Source organism: Lycium barbarum, chromosome 6 (assembly GCF_019175385.1).
Source record: "Lycium barbarum isolate Lr01 chromosome 6, ASM1917538v2, whole genome shotgun sequence".
Classification (NCBI taxonomy): domain Eukaryota; kingdom Viridiplantae; phylum Streptophyta; class Magnoliopsida; order Solanales; family Solanaceae; genus Lycium; species Lycium barbarum.
Window position 1 is genome coordinate 95796228 of NC_083342.1, and position 26157 is coordinate 95822384.

Here is a 26157-nt window from a genome sequence, read left to right on the forward strand (position 1 = left end):
AGGACACTGAGAGAGGTTGTGCAGTTATTGACCACTCTGGTAGCGGGACAGGCTCGCAGACGCGGGCGGAGAGATGATGATGATGACGATAGGCGTGACAGCCTGAGGGTTCGAGAGTTTCTATTATGTGGCCCTCCAGCGTTTTACGGGTCTAAGCCCGACGAGGACCCCCATGACTTTATTCGGGGGATGCGGCGCTCACTAGATTTGGTCAGGGCTTCAGAGACTGAGTATGTTGAGTTGGCTTCACATAGACTACGGGATGTTGCTGCTCACTGGTATGAGTCCTGGGAGCTATCCAGGGGTGAGGGTGCTACCCCAGCTACTTGGGACGAGTTCGTGAATGCTTTCACTCACCACTTTTTGCCCCCAGAGTTACGGCGGGCGCGGGTTGACCGATTTTTGCATCTGCAACAGAGGGGTTGGAGCGTCCGTGAGTATAATATGGAGTTTGATTCTTTGGCCCGGTATGCACCTGCCATAGTAGCAGATATGGCCGATCGGATGCACAGATACGTGATGGGGTTAGACCGCTATTTGATTGATGGCTGTATGGCGGTGGCATTGCAGGCAGACATGGATATTGCCCGACTACAGGCTTATGCCCTGGGTATGGAGGACCGACATAGAGCTGATTATTCTAGCAGAGATCGGGACAGGAGGCCGCCCAAGAGGGCCAGATTCGCAGGTTATTCTGGAGATTCTCGAGGCGGACAGCCTCAGCAGCAGCAGTCAGGCAGACATCCTCCTCCGTCAGGCCGGGGTACACCCCCACAGTTTACCGGTAGGAGATCTGAGGGTGCCAGATATTCAGGGGTAGGCCCGAGCTCCAGGGCTTCAGGTTCACAGTTGGACAGAGGTTCCAGCAGTCAGATGAGGCCACCCAGACCTTTGTGTTCCTACTGTGGGAGACAGCACCCGGGAGAGTGTTTCCGAGCTACGGGTGCATGCTTTGTATGCGGCCGTCAGGGCCATCAGATGAGAGAATGTCCGGCTAGAGGTGGTACAGGCAGTTCAGCTCAGTCTACCGGGTTAGCCGGTGGTTCATCTTCAGCCTCGGTGGCGATGTGCCCTGCGGGGCGAGGTACTCCAGCACCAGCAGGCCGCGGTAGGGGTCGTGGCGGAGCTTCGGGTTCTAGCGGTCCTTCGAACCGCATTTATGCCTTAGCCAGCAGACAGGACCAGGAGGCTTCGCCTAATGTCGTCACAGGTATATTACTGGTTTTCTCTCGTGATGTGTATGCATTGATTGATCCTGGTTCTACATTATCATTTATATCTCCACTCGTTGCTGATAAAATTGGGATAGAATCCGAACCGATAGAGCCTTTTGAGGTAGCTACACCAGTAGGGGATTCTGTTATAGCTAGTCAGATTTACAGAGATTGTTCCGTGATTATCTGTGGCCGCTGCACTAAGGCGGATTTGGTAGAGTTAGATATGATCGAGTTTGACGTGATTATGGGTATGGATTGGCTAGCTTCTTGCTATGCTAATGTTGATTGTCAAAAGAAGATAGTCCGATTCCAATTCCCAGGGGAGCCAGTTATAGAGTGGGCAGGTAATACAGTATCGCCGAGGGGTAAGTTTATTTCATACCTCAAGGCTGAGAAAATGATCAGAAAGGGGTATATTTATCATCTGGTCCGTGTTCATGATTTAGAGGCAGAGGCACCGACTCTTCAGTTAGTCCCAGTGGTTAATGAATTTGTAGATGTATTCCCAGATGAGCTTTCGGGTCTTCCTCCCGAACGGGAGATAGAGTTTGCTATTGATCTGTTGCCAGACACTCAGCCTATCTCTATTTCTCCGTACAGAATGGCACCAACAGAATTGAAAGAATTGAAAGAGCAGCTGAGAGATTTATTGGAGAAGGGTTTCATTCGGCCTAGTGCGTCACCCTGGGGAGCTCCGGTATTATTTGTGAGGAAGAAAGACGGCTCGCTGCGGATGTGCATTGATTATCGGCAGTTGAATAAGGTAACCATCAAGAATAAATATCCCCTCCTCAGGATTGATGATTTGTTTGATCAGCTGCAGGGTTCCAGGTACTTCTCGAAGATAGACCTGCGATCGGGTTACCATCAGGTACGAGTACGAGAGGCTGATATTCCCAAGACAGCATTCAGGACCCGATATGGGCACTATGAGTTCAGAGTTATGTCTTTTGGGCTGACAAATGCCCCAGCAGTATTTATGGACCTGATGAATCGGGTATTCAGACCGTTCTTGGATATGTTTGTGATCGTATTTATCGATGATATTCTGGTTTATTCTCGGTCAGAGGCAGAGCATGCGGACCATTTGAGGACGGTACTTGGCACACTTCGGCACCAGGAATTATATGCTAAATTTTCTAAGTGTGAATTCTGGTTATCTTCAGTGGCATTTCTGGGACATATTATTGGGGCTGATGGCGTCCGGGTGGATACCCAGAAGATCGAGGCCGTAAAGAATTGGCCTAGACCTACGACGCCGACAGAGGTGCGTAGCTTTCTGGGATTGGCTGGTTATTATCGGAGATTCGTGGAGAAGTTTGCTTCCATTTCAGTACCTTTGACAAGGCTGACTCAGAAGGGAGCTAAGTTTCAGTGGTCAGATGCTTGCGAGCGTAGCTTCCAGTTGCTGAAAGAGAAGTTGACTACGGCTCCAGTCCTGACTCTTCCGGAGGGTCCAGATGGGTATGTGATTTATTGTGATGCCTCTGGTATTGGTTTGGGATGTGTGTTGATGCAGCACGGCAGGGTGATAGCCTATGCTTCCCGGCAGCTCAGAAAACATGAAAAGAATTATCCTACTCACGATTTGGAGCTGGCCGCGGTCATTCATGCTTTGAAGATGTGGAGACATTATTTATATGGGGTTCACGTTGACATTTATACAGATCATAAGAGCCTTCAGTACATCTTTAGGCAAAAGGAGCTGAACTTGCGGCAGCGGAGGTGGTTAGAGTTGCTGAAAGATTATGATGTTGACATTCTCTACCATCCTGGGAAAGCTAATGTTGTGGCGGATGCACTCAGCCGCAAGTCTATGGGCAGCCTAGCAGACGTGCCATCAGAGAGTAAAGAAATGGTTCGCGATATTCATCAGTTGGCTAGTCTTGGAGTTCGCTTGGCTGATTCTGGAGATGTTGGGGTTTCTGTTCGGGTATTGCTGAGTCCTCTATTATAGAAGATATTAAGCGGCATCAGTATGAGGATCCTATTCTGGCACAGTACAGAGACGCAGCGCTGGCACAGGAGAAGACTCCGTTTGAGATTTCACCAAATGGAGTGTTATTTCACAGAGGCAGATTGTGTGTACCTGACGTTGCAGGGTTGCGGCGACAGGTTATGGGCGAGGCACATTACGCCCGATATTCTGTTCACCCAGGGTCGACGAAGATGTACCATGATATCAGATGCCTATATTGGTGGGACGGTATGAAAAGAGATATAGCAGAGTTCGTTGCTCAGTGTCCAAATTGCCAACAGGTTAAGATTGAGCACCAGAAGCCCGGTGGGCTATTGCAGGAGATGGAGATACCGACGTAGAAGTGGGAGATCATTAATATGGACTTTATTACAGGTCTACCTCGCACTCCACGGAGGTGTGATTCTATTTGGGTTATTGTTGATCGGTTGTCGAAATCAGCCCATTTTCTTCCGGTTCGGACCACCTATTCAGCTGAGGATTATGCCAGGCTTTATGTCAGGGAGATTGTACGACTTCATGGAGTTCCTGTGTCTGTTATTTCCGATAGAGGTGCCCAGTTTACAGCTAAGTTCTGGAGATCGTTTCAGGAGGGATTGGGGACCCAGGTGAGCCTGAGTACAGCCTTCCATCCCCAGTCCGACGGACAGGCCGAGCGCACTATTCAGACATTGGAAGATATGTTGCGTGCCTGTGTTATTGATTTCAGGGGTAGCTGGGACGACCATTTACCGCTTGTTGAGTTTGCCTATAATAACAGCTACCACTCCAATATTCAGATGGCACCATATGAGGCTTTGTATGGCAGGAAGTGTAGATCACCGATCGGTTGGTTTGATGTTGGGGAGACTGAGTTGATTGGCCCAGATGTGGTCCATCAGGTCGTGGATAAGGTGAAACTTATTCGAGAAAGATTGTTAGCAGCCCAAAGCCGACAGAAATCTTATGCCGATAAGCGACGTCGACCGTTAGAGTTTCAGATTGGCGATTGGGTGTTCCTGAAAGTGTCACCGATGAAAGGTGTTATGCGATTTGGCAAGAAAGGAAAGCTCAGTCCGAGATATATTGGGCCCTATCTGATTATTCGCAAAATAGGCAAGGTGGCCTACGAATTGGATTTTCCAGCTGACTTGGGAGCGGTACACCCGGTATTTCATGTTTCTATGCTTCGTAAGTGTATTGGTGACCCTTCCAGAGTCATTCCTGTAGATGATATTCAGGTCACCGAGGAGCTATCTTATGAGGAGCAGCCTATAGCCATATTGGATCGCCAGGTAAAAAGGTTGCGGAACAAAGATATGGCTTCTGTTAAAGTGCTGTGGCGGAATAATAACCGAGAGGAAATGACCTGGGAAGCTGAGGAGCAGATGAAGAAAAAGTATCCTCACCTATTTCCAGTACCTTCAGGTAATCCAATTTCTATGTTGACTATATTGATTTGTGAATCATTCGTATATGATGGCTATAAAAGAAACTCCCCCGAATTTGAGTAAGATCCGTAGCATTAATCCAACATTCGAGGACGAATGTTCTTAAGGGGGGAGGATGTTACGTCCCGTATTTTTATACATTGGAACAACCCGGATTAACTATGATAATTTAAGGCCAAGATTATTCCGGGATTTGAAGTCGGGACTTTTGACCATTTGATTTTATTTTGAGACACAAATTATATATGAAATTGATGGCATTGAACACTTAGGGAAAATTGGGACCACAATTCATAAAATTGGGATTAAAAATGTTGTGCAAAAAGGGCCATGTGGCCGTGTGAATTTAAAGGGGTCCCCACATTGTGTGGCCAAATTTAATTGGTCCAACACATGTGTGGACCATAGGGACATGGAGATATTTTAGTGGGAACTTAAAAATATGACCTCTAAGTCATTTCTCTTCATTTCTACACTTAGAATAAAAATTAAGAAGGAGGAGAACAACAACTCCAACCTCACGGCTAAGAGGAGAGAAAAACAAGATCATCTTTTTAGCTCCTCTAAAATTATTCCATTGATGTAAACCCACTATATTGAGGTCCCTAAGTAGCGTGGAAGCATCGTTGGAGCGATCAACCCATTATTTTCATCTTTTGGAAACCCTAGGCTATTGGAAAGTTGAAGAAGGAAGGTAAGCATTCATTATGTTTTTGTGTTATGAAGGTTATATTCATGTTGTAGTATCTTATAGTGGTTGGAAATCATGAAATATAGTATGATTGGAAGTGGGTCGTGTGATGGGTGTTGTTGTGTTGTGATTGAAATTATGAATTAATGTTTAGTTAGTTGATTGGGATCATTGTAAGGTGAAGAACAATTGAGAATCATCCATATATGTGTATATATAGTGTTGATTGAAATGGGTCACATTATATGACGATGAACGAATGAACGTCGCTTAATGTTTTAATCGCCGTCGCTATGAATCTTATGTTGGAAATGAATGTTTGTTGACTCGAAATGATGTTGTTAATGTGCGGACTGTTTTTGGAGGTTATTGTATATTTATTGTAATTGGTATATTGATGAGATAGCATTGTTAGAATGTAATTTGAGGATACAAACCATGATTTGGAAATGAAGAAAAAAAAATTAAAAAGGGCTGTCTCGGTTGGGGCTGTTTTCGGCCAGCTTGGAAAAAAAATTCGGGTTGTTGGAAATGTGGTATGAATTGCTTAGAATGCCCTTGAATATTTTTGGTAAGGATTCGGGTTGATGATTGAATGTATAAGCGTCGATTTTGGCTTGAAGGTAAGTCGTCGAATTGAATTTATGTAAGTTGTCGAAAAATGGAAAAGAAAGCGATTATTGTATTTTGTCTTTTGGATTGGTTGTCAATGTTACTAGGTTGGTTATTGTGGTTGTTGTTGTTGATTTTGAGTGAGTTAAATTCTCGGGGTAGCCTATTTACAGAGGAAATGCTGCCCAAATTTCTGTAGAATTAAGGGCGAAATTGGAATTTAATGCCCAAAGAGTCTTTTAGCTAATGTTTGGCATTTTATGGCTTATTTTTAGATCGTGGGCAGCCCGAATCATAGTTTGGACTTAGCTTGAGTTGGATCATATTGGAGAGCGTTTGAGGTATGTAAAGCAACCTTCCTTCTTTTGGCATGCCTTAGTTTCACATAGGCTAGATTAGAGCTTTAAGGGAATTCCAAATTCGAGATCCGAGCATGTTATGATCCATATATATATTCTTTGGCACTCTTATGTATGTTTTTATGAAATATGAACCATGATGTATTTGAAGTAATCGCTTTCCGAAATTCGCATAGAAAATGTTCACTTTAAGGAATTTTGTAATCTCTGAATGCCATATTTTTCGCATAGAGGCTCGGATCGCTCCAATAATTTTTATAGGAGTTTGCTTGATGTATAATAGGTATGTTTTTCATAGGCGAGATCAGTTCGGGTCTATACTTGTCCGTGGGTCCCGCGACGCCCTTTATGTAAATTCGACAACTTTGAATCAAAAAGTGATAATTATCATTCCGATTTCGAATATAACTATTTTACTTATCCTTCGGATTTATAATAATGATTTTATGCATATGATTCCTCACTACTCCGCTCGTGCCTACTATGATATCGTTCGCCGGTTCCCGGGCCGGTTCTGTTGTCGTGCGCTTTTTGATACATTCCGGTGTTATGCTGTGTTTATGGTTCACCGTACTCCTCGCTCGAGGGCCGGGTTCCACTTATGTTTGGCGTTATGCTGTGTTTGGCGTTATGCTGTGTTGTGATGTGTGACGGGGATTCGGAGATTTGAAACTTTCTGGTGTTATGCTGTGTTGTGGCGCCATCGACAGGCGGGCGACCACATTTTCCAATGCCCTATGCGTAATTTATACTTTGGAAATAAACATTTTGATATGTATTATTTTCTATATATCTGATTCGATTATTATTCAGATTTATTTCTGTACCTTCTGCTTTGCATACTCAGTACATATTTCGTACTGACCCCCTTCTCCGGGGGCTGCGTTTCATGCCCGCAGGTACAGACGCACAGCCTGGTGATCCACCTGTTTAGGACACCCTTTCTGCTATTCGGAGTGCTCCTCTCTTTCCGGAGCTTATACTTTTGGTATATATATTTATTAGTGCATTTGTATATATTCGTTCATGGGTACGGCGGGGCCCTGTCCCGTCATATGATTCTGTCGGTCTGTTTAGAGGTCTGTGGACATGTTTGTGGGTTAGGGTCTTTCTGTATGGATGTATGTACATGTCGTTTGGGCGATCCCATACGCCGAGGCGGCCGGTCCGCATATGTTGTTTGGGCGATCCTATACGCCGAGGCGGCCGGTCCGCATATGTTTATATATTGCTTGGTTAGCCCTGTGTGGCTCTTGTTGGTATTTTCTGCGTGCAGGGTATATTGGATAGTCCGTAAAACAAAGGAAACTCTGCCGAAATTTTCTGGAAATTACCTAAATTTGAAATAAAGTCTTGTCGGCTTTCGCCATATACTAGAATGAGTTGATAGAATTTGAGATAATATTTGATAGATGGGTTCGGGTGCCCAGATCGGGCACTAGTCACGGCCTACGGGGTTGGGTCGTGACAGTTTTCTTGAACCACTAACAATCTAGTATTCTAACTTAACAAAGACAAAACCTATTAAGATCTCAGTGTATGACCGTTGAATATCACATAAAAAACAACGAAAATGGAGGTTTATACCTTGTTTGGTAGAACCTCGGTGAAAACGAGCGCAAGCATTAAATGCTTTGCTTTGAAACGAACAAAAACCTACTACCATAAAATAGTAGTACCCGCATTGCCATTTTGGCATCAAAATGATGAAGAGAGAGAAAGAGGAGGGTTGGCGGTTAGGGTTTGCCTCCCTTCTCTTCCGTATTTGGCACAAATGAGACCTTAAGGTCTATTTGTGTTTTTGATGTTGTATGAGTGACGAGTTGGGCTGGGTCTAGCCTCGTTAGGCTGGACTCGGGTCAACTTCTCTTAAAAGAAAAAGAAGGGCCTTATTTTATCTATCTATCTATGTATATGCGGGCAGGTCAAATATGCAAAATTTAAGAAGTAACCTAAATTTAAACAATGTCCATTAATTGGATATTTAAATTAGGACTACATCTAAACTATTTGGCCAATTAAAAAAATTGTCAAAAGTGACCTTAATTGAATTAAACTATGAGCTTGGATAGTTCAATTATTACCATAATTGGCTAATAATTCATTATTTCAATTACAGCCGTTTAATGGGAAATTTTCAAAATTAATCACAACTAAAAGATTAATTAATTATGAAAAAATTCTAATAATTTTTTTAAATATGAATGAGGGGTAAAAAGGTTAATTTATTTATTTAAACAGATTCCTTGCATTAAACAAAGTGAAATATTTGCTAATTCATTTCTGATAGTTTAAACAATTAAATAAGTAATTATTTTCTTGACTGAATTTAGCAAAATGTATCATAACTGTTGCAAATTAATTTCCAAATGATTTATAACATCATAAAAATTATTTTACCAAATAAGAAGAGAAAATCGTCAAATACCCCCTCAAAGTTTATTCAGATTAATTATGATATACCCACCTTTTACGGGTGACCTATTACGCCCTCAGTCTTATTTTTTCAGTATTTTAGTGACCTTTAAGTACTGATGTGGCACTGTGCGTGACTACTGCATTTGACGTGTTATTTTTGGCCTCGTGGATCTAAATAATGTTAAAAGGCGCCCCCCCCCCCCGCCCCGCGCGCTTTTATTTTCTCTTCCTTGTCTCTTCCTTTCTTCAATTTCAAAAATTGAACTCCATTGTTGCCATAGCTTGAAGGAAAAAAACTTCAAATCTGTGTGATGGATTGTAGTGGTAAGTATTATTTTCTCTAAATTATTATTCTCGTCGTTTCTTTATATGTTATATTTCACTGATTTATTGTAACTTCACTTAATTTTATTTTCTAGGGTTCTTAATGAAAAAGTTCAAATCGGAGTTGAACAATCTTGTACTGGAAATAATGATCCAAAGATGAAGCATCAAGTGTGATGCCAGCACAGAGTATTATTAAAAATGCAGATTTCTTGGTCTCGTAATAATCCCAGAAAAATATTTTGGACATGCCCCTTCTAAGAGGTACGAATTTATAAAAAAAAAATATGTTTCATGTCTTATTTATGCCACATATTACAGTATGCATAATATGAGTTGAATATTTTTTATAGGCTAAGAAATGTGAGTTATTTGAATGGAGGGATGATCCTATTGATGAAAGGTTTAATTTTGTTATTCACAAATTGATTAATAAAATGGAAGAGAAAGCAGAGGAATTGAAGAAGAAAATGGCGGAAGAAGTAGGTTCGACAAAGGAAATGGAAGAAGGAGAGTCATCTTGAATTGATGGAGATATTGGTAATGACACTAGTGAAATGGCCATCAGTAATGAGAATGTCACTACAAATGAAAAGATAAAAGTGTTAAAGGTTGAAGAAGAGATGAAAGTGTCAAAGATTTAAGAAGAGATGAAAGTGATGAAGCATGAAGAAGAGAAGAAGGGTAGATGCTTTACTATTATCAAGTTTTTCTTTTTGTGTATGTTCTTTGGTGTTGTTAGTTGGTTTGTTGGGTGTTCTTGAACAAGCATTACCAATGTCGATTGCCATAGTAGTACTGCATGTTTGTATGTTGAAGGATGTTTAAGTGATTGTTGTCCACTTTATGTATGTAAGTTGAAGGAGTTTCTTGTAATGGATGTTCAATAAAAAAATTGTCTTAATTAAATTTGACAACAAAAATCATAGATAAAGATAAAGTTCATAGATACATATTTCATATATCATTCATAAACTTTACATAATAGGGAGAGACCTAATCTATTTCAATAACCTCCCTCTTGATATTAACAAAGAAGGTTACTTTCTCATTATGTTCACAACTATTAAAGCATAAGACATGTCCCTCCCTTAGATAGTTTGCATTGATGAAATCCTTCAACCCTTGGCAGAGAAGGGTATGCACGCCAACCTTATATGTCATATTGTATTCACGCTCCTCATAGAAAACAGCAGCTTGTTTATTTGTGTTCAGAAGAAAATTTTGTATGTCAGAAGGTAGGATCTGCACAACATATATGAGGCATTATGAATAATGAAACACATCAATTGAAATAAATTTGAAAATAACACTTACTAAATCATCATTCTCAACGTATGATTTGGTTAGTTTCTCCTTGAAATAAACCAGTTCATCTTCACCAAGAGGCATTTTGCTATGAAATTTGATGTTTGAATGAGGAAAAATGATGTAGGGATGAATTGAAATGGACAGGTTAATAGCCTTTTATAGGCTGATGATATTGAATGGTTACAATTTCCATTAGACTTCCCAACTACCGGTCATGTACATGAATTCAATTACATTGATTTGAATCGTCCAATGAAGGCTACTGATTGAATTCATTTCAGTCAATGTACATGAATTCAAGATGGCACTAAAATCTGCCACATTTATATGTACACACACCACAATACACACACTGCACATTTAACGTCACTGCTCAATATACACACTGCCCAAATCATAAATCACTGCTCAATTGACACATTGCACAAATGGAACTAACAAGTATGATTAATAACTCATCCAAGCGCTGCTCAAATGTGTTTACCAAAATGCAATATGCAGTACCACAACTAATTGAGCACGAAAAATGGACACTAACAAGTATGGTTAATAAGTCATCCAAACATTTAATTGAGCGTAAAACATTGAGTCAAGTCATTCTAACAGCTAATTCAAGTTTTCCAAATAGACTAATTCAAGTATTCCAAATAATACAAAGTGTTTAATATACAAAAATAACATAATTCTAGTAATCCAACTAATGGTCATCTCTTCCATGGCTCATTTCCTTTGCTACTGGTGGTCTTGTTGAGTTTGTCCCTTCTAATCTCATCAAGCATGCTTCTAGAGTAGCATGGTTTATCTTTATACCTCATCCCTTGCCTTGCCTTATGACCAAGGTCTCCTGTGACTTCAGCAGATCTTATATGCTGGCTTGCTTGATGTTTACCACCAAAATTCAACACTTTACTATAAAGCATGCCATGCTGTAATAAACAGATTTGAAAATTAGTCACTTCACAACATCACATACCAATGCTATTTTAAAGAAAATATTAAACTTACATTCAGGGATCTATAACCACTTTTAGCAACAAAGACTCCCATACCAATTGTTTTTGATCTTTTATATGGATAAGTAGGGGGGCCCTCAGAATCAACTCTTTTGAAAATAGCAGGGACAGGACTAGCAGCAACCTCTGTTACCTTTCTTGGCCTTCCTCTAGGCCTTGGACTAGAAGCAACTGCAGGCTCTTTTCTTGGCCTTCCCCTTGGTCTTGGAGGAGCATTAGAAGCATATTTTTTCCTTTCTTAGCCTACCCCTTGGTCTTGGTGGAGTTTCAGGTACCATAGGTGCTTTTCTTAGCCTCCTCCTTGGCCTTGTGGAATTGTTTGAAGCAGTCCTTGGTGTAGAAGCTTGTCCAGATTGAGAGGAAACGGTACTTGGTCCAGCATTGTTTGAAGCAAGATTGTTTGAGAAGCATAAAAAGTTTGAGAAACAGCAAAGGTTTGAGAAGCAGTAAAGGTTTGAAATGCAATAGTGGTTTGAGAAGCAGCAAAACCAACCTATGTTCCATTCTATAAGTAAAATTCAAAGTTATAAAATTTCAATGGTGTAGTGCAAAAATGAGAAAATTATATGCTAGACATACCATGTGACAACCTCTTTTATTGTGGTTTTTGCCTCCACATTGACTGTAAGTCATCAGAATGCCTGTTCTTGGCATTTTTCCAGATTTCTTTGTTTCAGTAGCCTCTTTCCTTCTTACTTTTGGGTGGCCTATCTTGCATTTTTTTAATGATTGGTGGCGCAATAGCAGGATTAGCAGACCTAGGCCGCATTACCATATTTGTCACTGGCTAAATGTAGTGACAATATGTTTTCAACTAGTTGTCCTTGCTATAGTAGTCATGGACATAGTCAATAGGTTCATACTTCTTGTACAACATGGAACAAATGGCATGTGGACATGGTATTCCTTTGAGTTGCCATGACCCACAACTACATTTCTCAATGATAATATCAACTATGTGTTGATATAGACCGGCACCACTCTCAAACCCATGCTCACAATTAAACACAATATTATAGTTCATTGACTTCCCCATGTTTGCTTCTAATATCCTTAATGCCATTGGAGATATTCTTGTCACCTAAGTGTTTGCAAAAGACCTCATCATACCTATCCTAATCATTACCTTCACCCTAATCTCTTCTACATGGTTATGCAACCAAGATCCACGCATTAAAGCTCTCAGCCATATTATTGTCAATGATGTCACACTTAATTTCAATATTAATGTATACCTTATAGAAAGTTTGTTCCTTGTAGTAGAGTAAATCTCCAACAAGAATACCTCACAAAAAGTATAGTTCCTTATTGTCTGAACACATTTATGTGTAGGATAATATGTTTTGATTTGAAAATTCCTGGTTGAATTGTCCAGTTTAGCATAAATTAACCAGGGAAAACTATCACTATATGTGACCCTCACCCATGAAGTATCATTGACAAACTTATCTAACTAAATATCCTTCTGAAGTGAATATCTAGTCACAGCATCTCTAAACGCATTAACACTCTGAAAAATCATACCAAGCTGTCATACTACCTTTTTACATGTAGGGTCAAACCTTATTTATTTACTTTTCCTTCTAGTTTTCAAGGTTATCCCCTCCTTAACATCATCCTCATCAGATGTACAACTATATGCATCAGAACTGTTACACCTCGAAAAATTCCCCGTTGATGCACAGTGAATATACTAATGAAAAGAATGAAGTATATGATATTTCAATAAGTAAGGAATGGCATTTGATGATATAATTAAGATTTCAAAGACATTCGAGGTAAGAGAAGAAAGTTTGCCAAGAGAAGGCAAGGCATAAAATATGTATCGCAAAAGGATTTACAAGTAATAAGTTAATGATGATTTAATGATACTTTGTAGAAGAGTTATAACATCCCTTAGATCATTAATGAGGTGATAAACAAGTGTCAACAAGGTTCCATAAGGATTGGAGATCAAACGAGTCGACGAGAATGAGTTCGGAAGAACTGGGCATTATACGGCCCAACATACTGGCCGTATAAATTATATTGGCCGTATGTTTGACCATATAATCATCCCACATCAGCACCCCTCACTGGACCAAATCTACGGCCAAACATACCGTCAGTATAATTTATACGGATCGTATATTGGTCCGTAGATATTGGTCGGGACAGATGGAGTATTATTAATAAGGGATCAAGTTCATTTCATTTCATTTCCCCTTCACTCCCCTTCTCTCTAGAACATCTCTCTACACTTCTCCCACAAGAATTGCTAAATGATTACGGTGTTGATATCTTAGGTCATCCCAGAAAGGCAAATGTTGTGGCTGATGCTCTTAGCCGTAAATCCAGGGGAAGTTTGTCTGATGTACGACCAGAGAAAAAAGAAATCGCCCGTGAGCTCTAGCAGTTAGCTAGCCCAGGAGTTTGAGTAGCGGACTCAGGTAGCAAGGGAACTACCATTCAAAATTCAACAGTCTCATCACTAGTGGTGGAAGTGGAAGAATGACAATATGAAGATTCCATGCTAATGCATTGAAGAGATACACTCCCTCTGAATGAAAAGTCATTATTTGAGATTGCAGGAGACGGAGTTCTCCGATGTCGAGGCAGATTATGTGTTCCTGATGTAGCAGGGTTACGCCAACAAATATTGAGAGAAGTACATTGCTCCCGCTATTCTGTCCAATCGGGAGTAATGAAAATGTACCATGATTTTAAATCTATATATTGGTGGAATGGGATGAAGAAAGATATAGCAGAATTCGTAGCTCAATGTCCCAACTGTCAACAAGTAAAAATCGAGCACCAAAAGTCGGGCGGATTGTTGCAAGCTATAGAAATTCCAACTTGGAAGTGGGAAATAATTAACATGGACCTCATTACAGGTTTTCCCCATTCTCGACGCAAGTATGACTCTATATGAGTGATTGTGGATAGGCTCACGAAGTCAGCTCATGTCTTACCAGTCAGAACTACATATGTGGCAGAAGATTATGCAAAGATTTATGTTAAAGAGATAGTGCGACTGCATGATGTTCCAGTATCTATTATCTCCGATAGAGGGATTCAATTTACAGCTAATTTTTAGAAGTCCTTCCAAGAGGGTTTGGGGACAAAAGTGATCCTTAGCATAGCATTTCACCCACAGACTGATGGACATGCGAACGTAGCATTCAGACTCTTGAGGATATGCTACGACCATGTATATTGGATTTCGGAGGTAGTTAGGATAATCACTTACAGCTTATTGAGTTTGCTTATAATAATAGCTACCATTCTAGCATCCAAATGGCTCCATATGAGGCTTTATATGGGCGAAAGTGTAGATCCCCAATTGGGTGGTTTGAGGTAGGAGAGACTAAATTGATAGGGCCAGACTTGGTCCAGCAAGCCATAGAGAAAGTTAAGCTCATACAAGATCGGTTATTAGCATCCCAAAGTAACCAAAAGTCCTATACGGATAATCGTTGAAGGGACTTAGAGTTCCAAGTGAAAGATTGGGTCTTCTTAAAGGTGTCAACGATGAAGGGCATTGTGAGATTTGGCAAAAATGGGAAGTTAAGTCCCCGATACATTGGGACTTATGAGATTGTGTGCATGGTAGGCAAAGTGGCTTACAAATTAGATCTACCCCCTGATTTGGAGTCAATCCACCCAGTTTTTCATGTTTCAATGCTTCGTAAATGTGTTGGAGATGCTACCAGGATCGTGCCAGTAAATGATGTTCAAGTGAAAGAAAAGTTGGCTTATGAAGAGGTACCCATTTCCATATTAGATAGGCAACTACGGAGGATTAGAAACAAAGAAGTGGCCTCAATTAAAGTTTTGTGGAGAAACAATAACCAAGAAGAAATGACATGGAAAGTGGAATAAATTATGAAATCCAAGTACCCGCACTTATTTCAGCCCCTAAAAGAGATCCAAGATGAGACATCAAGATCATAAGGTATGTATGTTTTCCTTTTTATGAATTGGGGTCTTGTGTGGCCAAACGCTATTGCTATTATGTTGTGGCCCTGTGAGGCATTGTTATTATGGGCTGTTGTAACAGGATAGTAGTGTCATATTACAGGGGAAACTCTGGCAAAATTTTTATAGAATCCCCGAGGACTTAACATTCGAGGATGAATGTTATTAAGCGAGAAAGAATGCTACACCTCGAAAAATTCCCCGTTGATGCACAGTGAATAGACTAACGAAAGGTAAAAGGTATACGATATTTCAATAAGTAAGGAATGACATTTCATGATCCTAATTAATATTTCAAAGACATTCGACATAAGAGAAGAAAGTTTTATAAGAAAAGGCAAGGCATATGATATGTATCGGGAAGGATTTACGAGTAACAAGTTAATGATGATTTAATGATGCTTTGGAGAAGAGTTATAACATCCCTTAGATCGTTAATGAGGTGATAAATAAGTGTCAAGAAGGTTCCATAAGGATTGGAGATCAAACGAGTCGACGAGAATCAGTTCGGAAGAACTGGGCATTATACGGTCCAATATACTAGCCGTATAAATTATACTACCCGTATGTTTGGCCATATTATCAGACCAGATCAGCACCCCTTACAGGACCAAATCTACGGCCAGACATACCATCAGTATAATTTATATGGACCATATGTTGATCCGTAGAAATTGGTCAGGACAGATGGAGTATTGTTAATAGGGGATCAAGTTCATTTCATTTCAATTCTCCTCCACTCCCCTTCTCTCTAGAACATCTCTCTACTCTTCTCCCACAAGAATTAAAGAGATATTAGTGATCAACTTTATCAAACTAAGTGAATCAAGTATAAGAAACCCATTAAAGTTCATCCGAGATAAGGAATCCAAGAGAAGGTGAAACTAGGATTTGGCTCAACTGAAGTGTTTCCACCCAAGGCTTATTCCTACAACATATAAGGTATGTTTTATCGTATTTACATGTTTTTTAAGGTATTAGAAGTTGAAACACTTGGATTGTAGAAGGATATAGAAAATGAGTCATGAATGTGGGAATAGTGTCATTTTTTAATAGTAGCTTGGATTGAGTAATGATTCTTGATATATTATGATTGTAATCATGTTATAAATGATATTGAGAACATGGGATAAACATTTTATATGAGCGAATGTAATAGTGTGCTATGACCATGGATATGGATGATTGGAAGTGAATTGCGAAGTAAGGATAATGTATGTGAATAAAGAGTATTGTTATGATATTGTGAATGTTATTATTGAAGTTTGGGAGTTGATATATGATATGGAGGAAGTCGTATAAATAAAGGAGATGCTATCCAATTTTCTCTAGCTTTAGTCATGTATGCTAAGCTATCGATTTTCTAATGATAGTATAACTCTAATGAAGGTAGAAACGTGAGCATTGAAGGAGAACGTGTTAAACCTCGGAGTTTTTGTTGCCAAGCAGTGAAGGGGATAACGTAAGTTAAAGTGAACATGATGTCCCTACATGTAAGAATGGGTGTTTAATAATCCTAATTAAGATTCCAAAGAAGTTAGCAGGAAGAAAGAACAGTTTGTCAAATGAACTCCGGCACAGTTCAGTGAAAGGGAAGTTCGACAATCGTCCTTTGTACCGTCGAACTGGTCGACGCTTCGTCGATTGTACCGTAAATATGAAATGGGGGTAAAGACCACTCGACGGAAGTATCGATGCTCCGTCGTTCACATCGACGGGCCATCCTTCTCACCGTCGAAAGGAAGGAAATTGTCACACCCCGATCTTACTAAGGTGTGATGGGCACCCGACCCCATATTCGGAGCCAAGCGAACCCGCTGACTCTTATTACATACATAATCTCTTTAGACTCTTAAATCAAATGAGAAATGAAAAACATAGTAAAACTTTTTGAACCTTTCTTTTCATCGTACTCAATTCAAATAAAATCTATCACATGAAACTCGTAACCTGAAACGTAATAACACATCGGCTGATGGAGCCGCTTACAAAACTGACATTCTATACCTACGACTCTATCTGCAAAGTCTCTAACTTCAACCAAGACATCATAGCATAAAACTCTGACCCGGTAACACTCCAGGGACAAGTGGAGCTTGCCAACTTCGCTGGAACATCCTCTATAGTGGCCTCTACTCTTCTGGGTGTACCTGCTCGGCATGAAACGCAGCCCCCGAAGAAAGGGGGTCAGTACGAGCAATGTACTGAGTATGTAAGGCATGAATAGTAACATAGTGAGGGATGGCATTATGAATAATAACCGAATGGAAATATAGAGCATATCATAATATGAAAGAGTAACCTGTACATATGAGTGCCTCTTAGGGAGGATGTCGTGCATGCTTAGCTTTCTTTGAAAAACATTTCTTGTTCATATATATATATATATATAGAAAATAGAACATATCATGTTGCCGAGGCGTCGGCAGCCGAACCATTTAACCACATATGTCCCGCGTCCGGGACGATATTAACCGATGTGGGATTTGCCTGAACCAATGTGGGATTTGCCTAAACCAATGTGGGATTTGCCTAAAGCAAGCCTTATACTCACCCCCCCCCCCACTCTAGGACTCAGCGTTCTTGCCGAGGATTGCCCCACCATTGGGTTTGCCCCACCACCGGCTCCGATACCAACTGATCAGGTGGTTACGCGTATATAACGCTCTGGCCCTTTTCCATATTCCCCATATACATATACATATACATATATCATATAAGCAGCATGCAGGAGAGCCCAAAGAAAGTCGTGTATCTATCGGAGTGACGTAAGGTCGGTAACCTCCAAATATATTATGGAAGAGTCGATGGACAAGTATACTTACCGACACCTGAAGGCTCAGAAACAAGTTTCGGGTCAATCCGATTTAGTATAAGAAAGTTATGAGCGTTTGAAGTACAGAACCTTCTACGAACGTTTCAGAAGCCATTTTTGGAAAATCATTCTTATCATAGAAATATCCTCATCCTTGACATCATCATTGTCATTGTGAAACATATCCATCGTTATTGTCATAAGAGCTTACAAAATCATAAACCTCTGTTTTGGTAGAATACGTACACTTTGGAAAAACATTTACGAGTTATCGGGAAGAGAATCATGCCTTGGAATCATAAACATCTAATTTTTGAAAACAAGGAAGATATGGAAACAATTATGAAATCATAACATCGGAATCATGCCTTTGAAAGAAAGGGACGAGCCTTAACATACCTGCTCCACGTCCTATTAGCTACGCTTAATTGTCCAAGCTCGCTATCGCTAGTCTACATTCAAGAAGATTGACACAATCATTAGACTCATCACCATATACTTGTCTTAATCCTTCAAATGTATTCATTTATAATCTGTCAAAATTTCGGCAGCATCTCCCCTGTAAATACACCATCCCCGAGAATCTAACTCGGCCAATTTATCAATCAACAATCCGAGAATTCAGCTCGGTCAAACTATCAACAACAATACCAACAATATCATACCAACAACATCAACAATCAATTCAAGACGCATTCTAACATTAACAACCTTTTTCATACAATTCAACGACATTTCATTTATATTCAATTCAATTCACATACATTCAAAACGACTCAATCAACATACTACTCCACCCGAAACCTTCCAAATTCAACGAGGACAATAACAACCTATTTCCTTCTTTCAAATTCTACAACAACCCAACTTACAATCTTCCAATTCAATAAAATCAACGCATTTCTCACTTCCAAATTCATGCATTATATCTACGACCACATGCTAACGACATTATCTTCACAACACAAGAAACCATGCTAGTGTTATATTAACTCCTCCAACAATCTCACAATGATTACAACTTCATTTCAATTCATCAAACCTTCATTTTCATCATAGAATCCACAACTACAACAATCAAAATACTAAATAAAAATCAATTCATCACATCTGCATAACACCACCTCTATTCGGCCACAACCATACACATACATATTTCATGAATTCCATCCATTTCTACATGCAACAACATGCATAAACCATCCATAACATATATAAAGAAGATTGAACCTTACCTTCCTCCACTTGTCTTCTTACTTGGCTAGGGTTTGTAAATCACCCAAATAAATGCTTGGCTTGCTCCAACAATCACTCCATGTTGTTAGGGACGTTCCACTTGGTTGAATTACTAGAAGAAAATAATTGTTCTTGATCAACTTCCATGGACACAATTTTTGGGGTCATGGCCGAATGGTCTCTTTCTCTTCTTCTTTCTTTTTCTTCTCCAAGCTTCTTGATTTAAAAGATGATTATGCCTTGTTTTGTCATCTATTGAATATATATATATAGCTTCTACCAACACAAGGTGGACACATGTCCCCTTCTCCATTTTTCTTGAACTTTCTTAAAATGAACAAATATGACCACTTGGCTTGTTACATAAGCTTGGTCCATATACATATATTTATAATTAGCCCCAATTAATAAAATATGGACATACACCACACGGCCACCATGGCCCCTTCAAGAACCTTCTTGGATACTTTTGTGAAATTCCCATTTTGCCCCTAGCCTTCCACAATATTACCATGAACCACTTCGTGAATTTTCCCCTTTTACCCTTAGCCTTTCTCAATATTTCCATACTAATAAACAACTTGTTCATTAAAATAATTTTGAAAAATAGCTTACCCTTAACTTCTCGCAATTATCTTGAATTATCCGAACGTACAAAATACGGGCTATAACAGAAATGACAAATTGCTCACTGGAAATTTAACATCATCGACGATCAGATCGACACTCCGTCGTTCCGATCGACGCTCCGTCATTCCGATCGACGTTCCGTCGATCTCTCCGTACATTTTGATCGGGACTGATTTCATGAAATAATATAAAACCCTCCCCTCATTTTATTTCATTTTATTTCTTATTCTCCCCACACAAAGAACTCTCTAGAACTTTCTACACCACTTCTCCCACAAGAAATCAAAGGAAACCCTTGATCAACTACACTAAATCCATGAAACCAAGTTTGTGAAACCCATTAAAACTTCATCTAAGCCAAGAAAACTCAAGAAGAGTGAGTTAAGGTTTTGAAGCAAGAAGAGGAGTTCCACTCAAAAGTTGTCTATCCATCATTAGGTAAGTTTTATGACTCTTCTTCAATGGTTTGGGGAGGTTAAAAGGTGTAATTCTTGGGTTGTGGGAAGATATGGAATTGGGTCATGAAAAGGGTGAATAGTGTCAATGTTGAATAGTGATTGGGATAAATTATGAATGCTGATATGTTGTGATCACGAATACATTATAAATGGCGATTAGGCCATGAAACAAGTGTGATGTGTGAGGAAATGTGATGATAAGGTAAAACCACTAAATGTGAGGTAATTAGAGGAAAATGGTGGATTTCTCTAAATGTAGATAAATGAAAATAGTTGATATGATATTGTGAGTGTTGTTGTGGATGTTTGGGAGCTGAAATAGAATACAAAAAAGTAGTAGACACAGAGGAAACACTGCCCAATTTTCTCTAAGAAATAACGACGTGTTCTTATAGTCGCTTAACTAACGTTAATACGAATTCTCTCATGAAGGTAGCAACGCAACATTGAAGAAGGACAAGTGGACGATAGCTTAACTAAACGACAAAGGTATGTGAGGCTAGCCCTTCCCTTCTATGGCATGAATCTTATAGCATGATTTCCTTTCTTCTTTGTGAATTTCTCTGATGCTGGAAAGCCTATGACCCTAATTTGCTACACAAGGAAATGAGTTAGAGTACATAAATGCTAAATGTCCACAATATGATGTTTCCAAGATGTTAATGAATGCTCTATTGTGAAGCTTATCTCTTCTTTCAAAAGAAAGCATGAGTGCTTTAAGTTTTCCATAATTCTCCTAGAGGATGAAGCTCATGAATCTTCCAATACAATGTAACGCATAAGAGTATGGAAACAATGGTAATGAGCTAAAGGATAGTGATTTCAGAAGTTGTGGCATGACATTCCTATAACGATGATGACGTTGTTCTTGTCAATACTCGCCTTATGCTTTATTTCCTTCAAGGCGAGGCACGATATTCATAAATGTCCATAATAAGATTGGGGGTTTACGACCTTATGTCACCCCGTCATAGCGTGATTGTCCCTAAAACCTAAAGCATGCTCCTAATGCTAATGTATGACCTGTTTATAAGATTATTAATGATGTTAGCTTGTAACGCAACTATGTTATGCATAAATGCTAAGAAATGATAAGATGATGCTATGTTATGAGATGTGTGAATGTAATGTGTAATGATTGATTTTGTGCTAATATGATTCCACCGCGCCTATTTGGCCGGGCATGTCACCGCGAATGCGGGCTGCATATGATTCCACCGCGCTTATTTGGCCGGGCATGTCACCGCGAATGCGGGCTGCATATGATTCCACCGCGCCTATTTGGCCGGGCATGTCACCATGAATGCAGGCTGCTATGTTTACACCGAACCTGGAGGGTCGGGCATGATCACCACTAGTGGGCGGCATATGAGGGTTACCTGAACGCGGGTAACAGTGCAGATTATGATGTGATAATACAGGTAATGATGTATGTGATGATACAGATAATGATGTATGTGATGGTATATGAGTTATGATGATACGTGTAATATAATGGTGCAAAATGGGAGATATACACATATACCTAAGAAAGTGTGTTGTGCATGACATTCAGGTAGGTTATAATTTCTCTTATGATCCATGATGCCCCTACGATATTGTTCATTTCATTCTTGCCTTACATACTTAGTACAATATTCGTACTGACGTCCATTTTCCTTGGACGTTGTGTTCATGCCCACAGGTAGACAGGGAGGAGACCTTACTCCGGATTCTTAGAAGTTGTTAGCTGACTGAAAGCACTCCTTTGTCCCGGAGGTGCTTATGATGATGCTTTTGTATATGTTTGTATATGTCACTACATAGAGGCTCGTAGATACTCAGTGTGGGTTATGTGGTTTCACGACGTGAAGAGTATGTATATGTATATGTATATTGATGTATGTTTTGCACGAAAGTATTATGTTTTTTAACAAAAAGCAGTTCCTTTGTAAACTGAGCACGAATTTGATAAATGATTGTTGAATGAGTCTAAGAAGTGATAGTGCGAGTGGTGCTCGGTGGTTAGCCCCGGGTACCCATCGCGGCCCCTAAACGGGTCTTGACAGAACGTGCAAGTAATAGAATAGTTGAACGAAAAGGTATGTAAGGCTAACTCTTCTTTCATAAGGCATGGTTCTTTGGAAAAATATCTAATCTTCTATAAGCCTATAATTCTCGATATGTTACAATTGTACTAAATTCCTCATACAATGAGTAATCCTCTAGGGATAGATGTAATGAATTACGATAGTAATGACGCTAAAGATGCTTATGGGATTTTATGTATATGTTCCTATGTATGGCTATTATGAAACCCCGAGCTTATATGGCTGGGTAGTATATATATATATATATATATATATAATGCGTGCGCACCACTACAGTTGGGTACAGAAAACACTAAGCCTTGGTAGGGCCAGGTATGTATAACACTGAGCCTTGGTAGGGCTAGGTATGTATGACACCGAGCTTGTCATGGCCGGGTATGTGAAACCACTGAACATTCATGTTCAGGTATGCTATGTAAATGATATGTATAGGAATATGAATATGTATATGAATACGAAAATGAGTACGGATATGGATGTATGTACACAATCACGTATTAGAAATGGAAAGTCCCTATGAAAAGCAAGTAAGTTTTTGTGATGATGATACTACTATCTCCCATCCTATGCTATTTCTTATGTTGTCTATTATGCTTTCATAATGATGTTAATCATGCTTTACACACTCAGTACATTCTTTATACTGACGTCCTTTTGTTTGTAGACGTTGTGTCATGCCCGCAGGTGGTTAGGGAGACAGGCCTAATCCATAGCCTTATTACTCAGGGACAACATAGCGGAGCTCCATTTCATTCGGAGCTATATTTTTTGGTATTTATTCATTTGTGTACATATTTATGGGCATAGCGGGGTCCTGTCCTGCTTATATGATATGACATACTCTCCTTAGAGGCTCGTAGACATGTGTATATGGTTAGATGTGTTTGGCCTTGTTGGCCTATTTTTTAGATATCATTTTGTTAGCCTCGTCGGCTTATGTACATCTATATTAGCATTGTTATTGATGAGGATATATATATATATATATATATATATATATATATATATATATATATATATATATATATATATATATATATATATGTATATATATATATATATATATGTATGTATGTATATATATGTATGTATGTATATGTATGTATGTATATATATATATATATATATATGTATGTATGTATGTATTGTTGCCCAATGGAATTAGTATGAATAATGGATGGAAAGTATAATTTAGTTATGTGGCTCACCTAGATGTAAATGTGAAAGTATGATAAGAGGTGCCCAGATGGGTTAGCAACGGGTGCCCGTCGCGGCCCTCCGATTGGGTCGTGACAAGAACTAAATTAGAAGGGTTCATCACCACCTGCCCTTCCTTCCAAACCTCTATTGTTAGGTTCTGTTTCATCAAATCTTATGTCTTGTTCAACTTCACCTAAAAGTACATCATTAGGGTTAGGTTGCCCTTTTTGCTCTTTTCTAGTCCTTCTCTTATAAGCCCTCCTGGGTCCTTCTCTTATAAGACCTCCTTTCATCCCTAAAAATTCTAACTTCTTCTTGTACATCAAATCCATCATTACCATCTGGACCATCAAATAATGCCACATGGTTAGATGTTACATCAGATTCAACCTTGTCACTACTTACTGGTTTGTATTTTCACTAACTGCAGTTCAGTTTGTTGGGGTAAATTTTTAGCATCTTCGGTTTGTGAGGTTAAAGAATTAGTGAGAAATTGGGAGGGTGAAGTAGTAGTGGCTGTAGTTTCAAGTGCTGCGTTTTTAGTGGCTGGGTTCTCATTAGGGTTGTTTTGAGAACCATTTGGTTCACATTGGGTACCCTCACCAACTTTATTAAAAGCATCACCTTTTGTTTGGTTGTTGGGAACAATATATTCTGAAGCCAATGGAGGCACTTATGGTTCATCTACCATGTGGCAGACATAAATCTCCATGCTGTCTCCATCTTTTAAACTTAGGGAAAGTTCAAAATATCCTTGTCAGTAAGTATATCTACAAGAATGTCACTATTAGGGGGCTTCACCTTAAAATCACAACTTGAACTATATCCTAATTCCGTTATGTATATCTACAAGAATGTCACTATTAGGGGGCTTCACCTTAAAATCACAACTTGAACTATATCCTAATTCCGTTATGTAGTCTCTGAGCTCAAAATATGACAGCCTATCAACATCAACATCTAAGAATTATGTACAATTACCACCATTAAAATATTGTCTTCTAATTAACCTAAATTGATTAGTGAGTTGGAGAGCTACATCCCTAGGCTACATTATAGAAGGGTATGTTGGTCCCTCATATCTTGGCACACCACTACTTAAATCAAATACCCCACCATAAAACCATATCAAAGTAACATAAATAAATTCGGCCATACCTGAAAGTTACAAAGCAATAATACTTAACAAAACCCCTAAATTACGAAGCAGCAACACTTAACACAAGCAACATCAAAGGGAAAGATATGATTTTTAACAAAATCAGCAGCAATAAGTAACAAACCCCTAGTTACTCATTCATTTATGTTATTCTACTAAAAAAACCCTAAATTTACAAACAACTCGATTCAAAACCCTGGAAAGCAAGTAAATAATTTAACGTGTCAAAACCCTAGCAAGAAAACTATATCAATAGAGAAATATACTAAAAAATGCGCAAAAGGAAAAAATCGTAACCTGAAAAATCGCAACAGATACCTTTCTTTAGCAAAACAAACTTCACCCAAACTTGAGAATGAAAAAACGACCCTAGAAATCACTTAGTATTACGCGAATTAGTGTAAATAGTGGAAGATCGCCTGAAAATTATCAAGGTAAATAGTGGAAGATGGATTGAAAATCGATGAGAGAGAAAGAGAGAGAGAGGAGTGAAATTACTTTTTGGTTTAAGTTTAAGGGGGTAAATGGAAAAGGGAGTGTAAAATGTTGATTTGGAAATTTAAAAAATGCAGGTACTACACGTCATATAAAAAAATGGGGGTCAGTAAATAATACCCACTTAAAGGTCAATAAAATACTAAAAAATAAGACTGGGGGTAATAGATCACCCATAAATATTGGGAGCGCCATAATTAATCCAAGTAAACGTTGAGAGGGTGTTTGACGATTTTCTCAAATAAGAATAATGGTAAAATATTATCTACATAGTTTATAAAATCATTTTGACTTCTAAAAATACATATTTCACTCCGTTTAATATTCAAGGACTATGGTTAAATAAAAATAAATTACGGGAGGTCAAAAATTAGTTGTCAACAACTACCCCTTTAGTGTTCGAGGATGACAAGGTCATTCCTGAGAAACAAAATTTGACTAACCCTAATTTTTGGCTGAACCATTTTATATACCTCTCATTTTTATGAAATTTCAAATATTTAGCAAGATCCTGGCTTTTAGTTTTCCTACATATCTCAGGTTCCATGAGAATTTAGCCACTTGTAGTTTGACTCAATTATGACTCCTGAACGCAAATTAAAGAAAATTCTTGGATTTCTCGGCTATCGAACAGAGACGTTCAGAGTGATTGGTTGGAGTGTGACTAACTCTCTGGTATTGAGTCCACCTACATATCCCTGTTCTTGGGAATCAAGTTACTTGTAGTTCAACTTGATTGAAGGAAAAGGGTATCCCTTATGTGG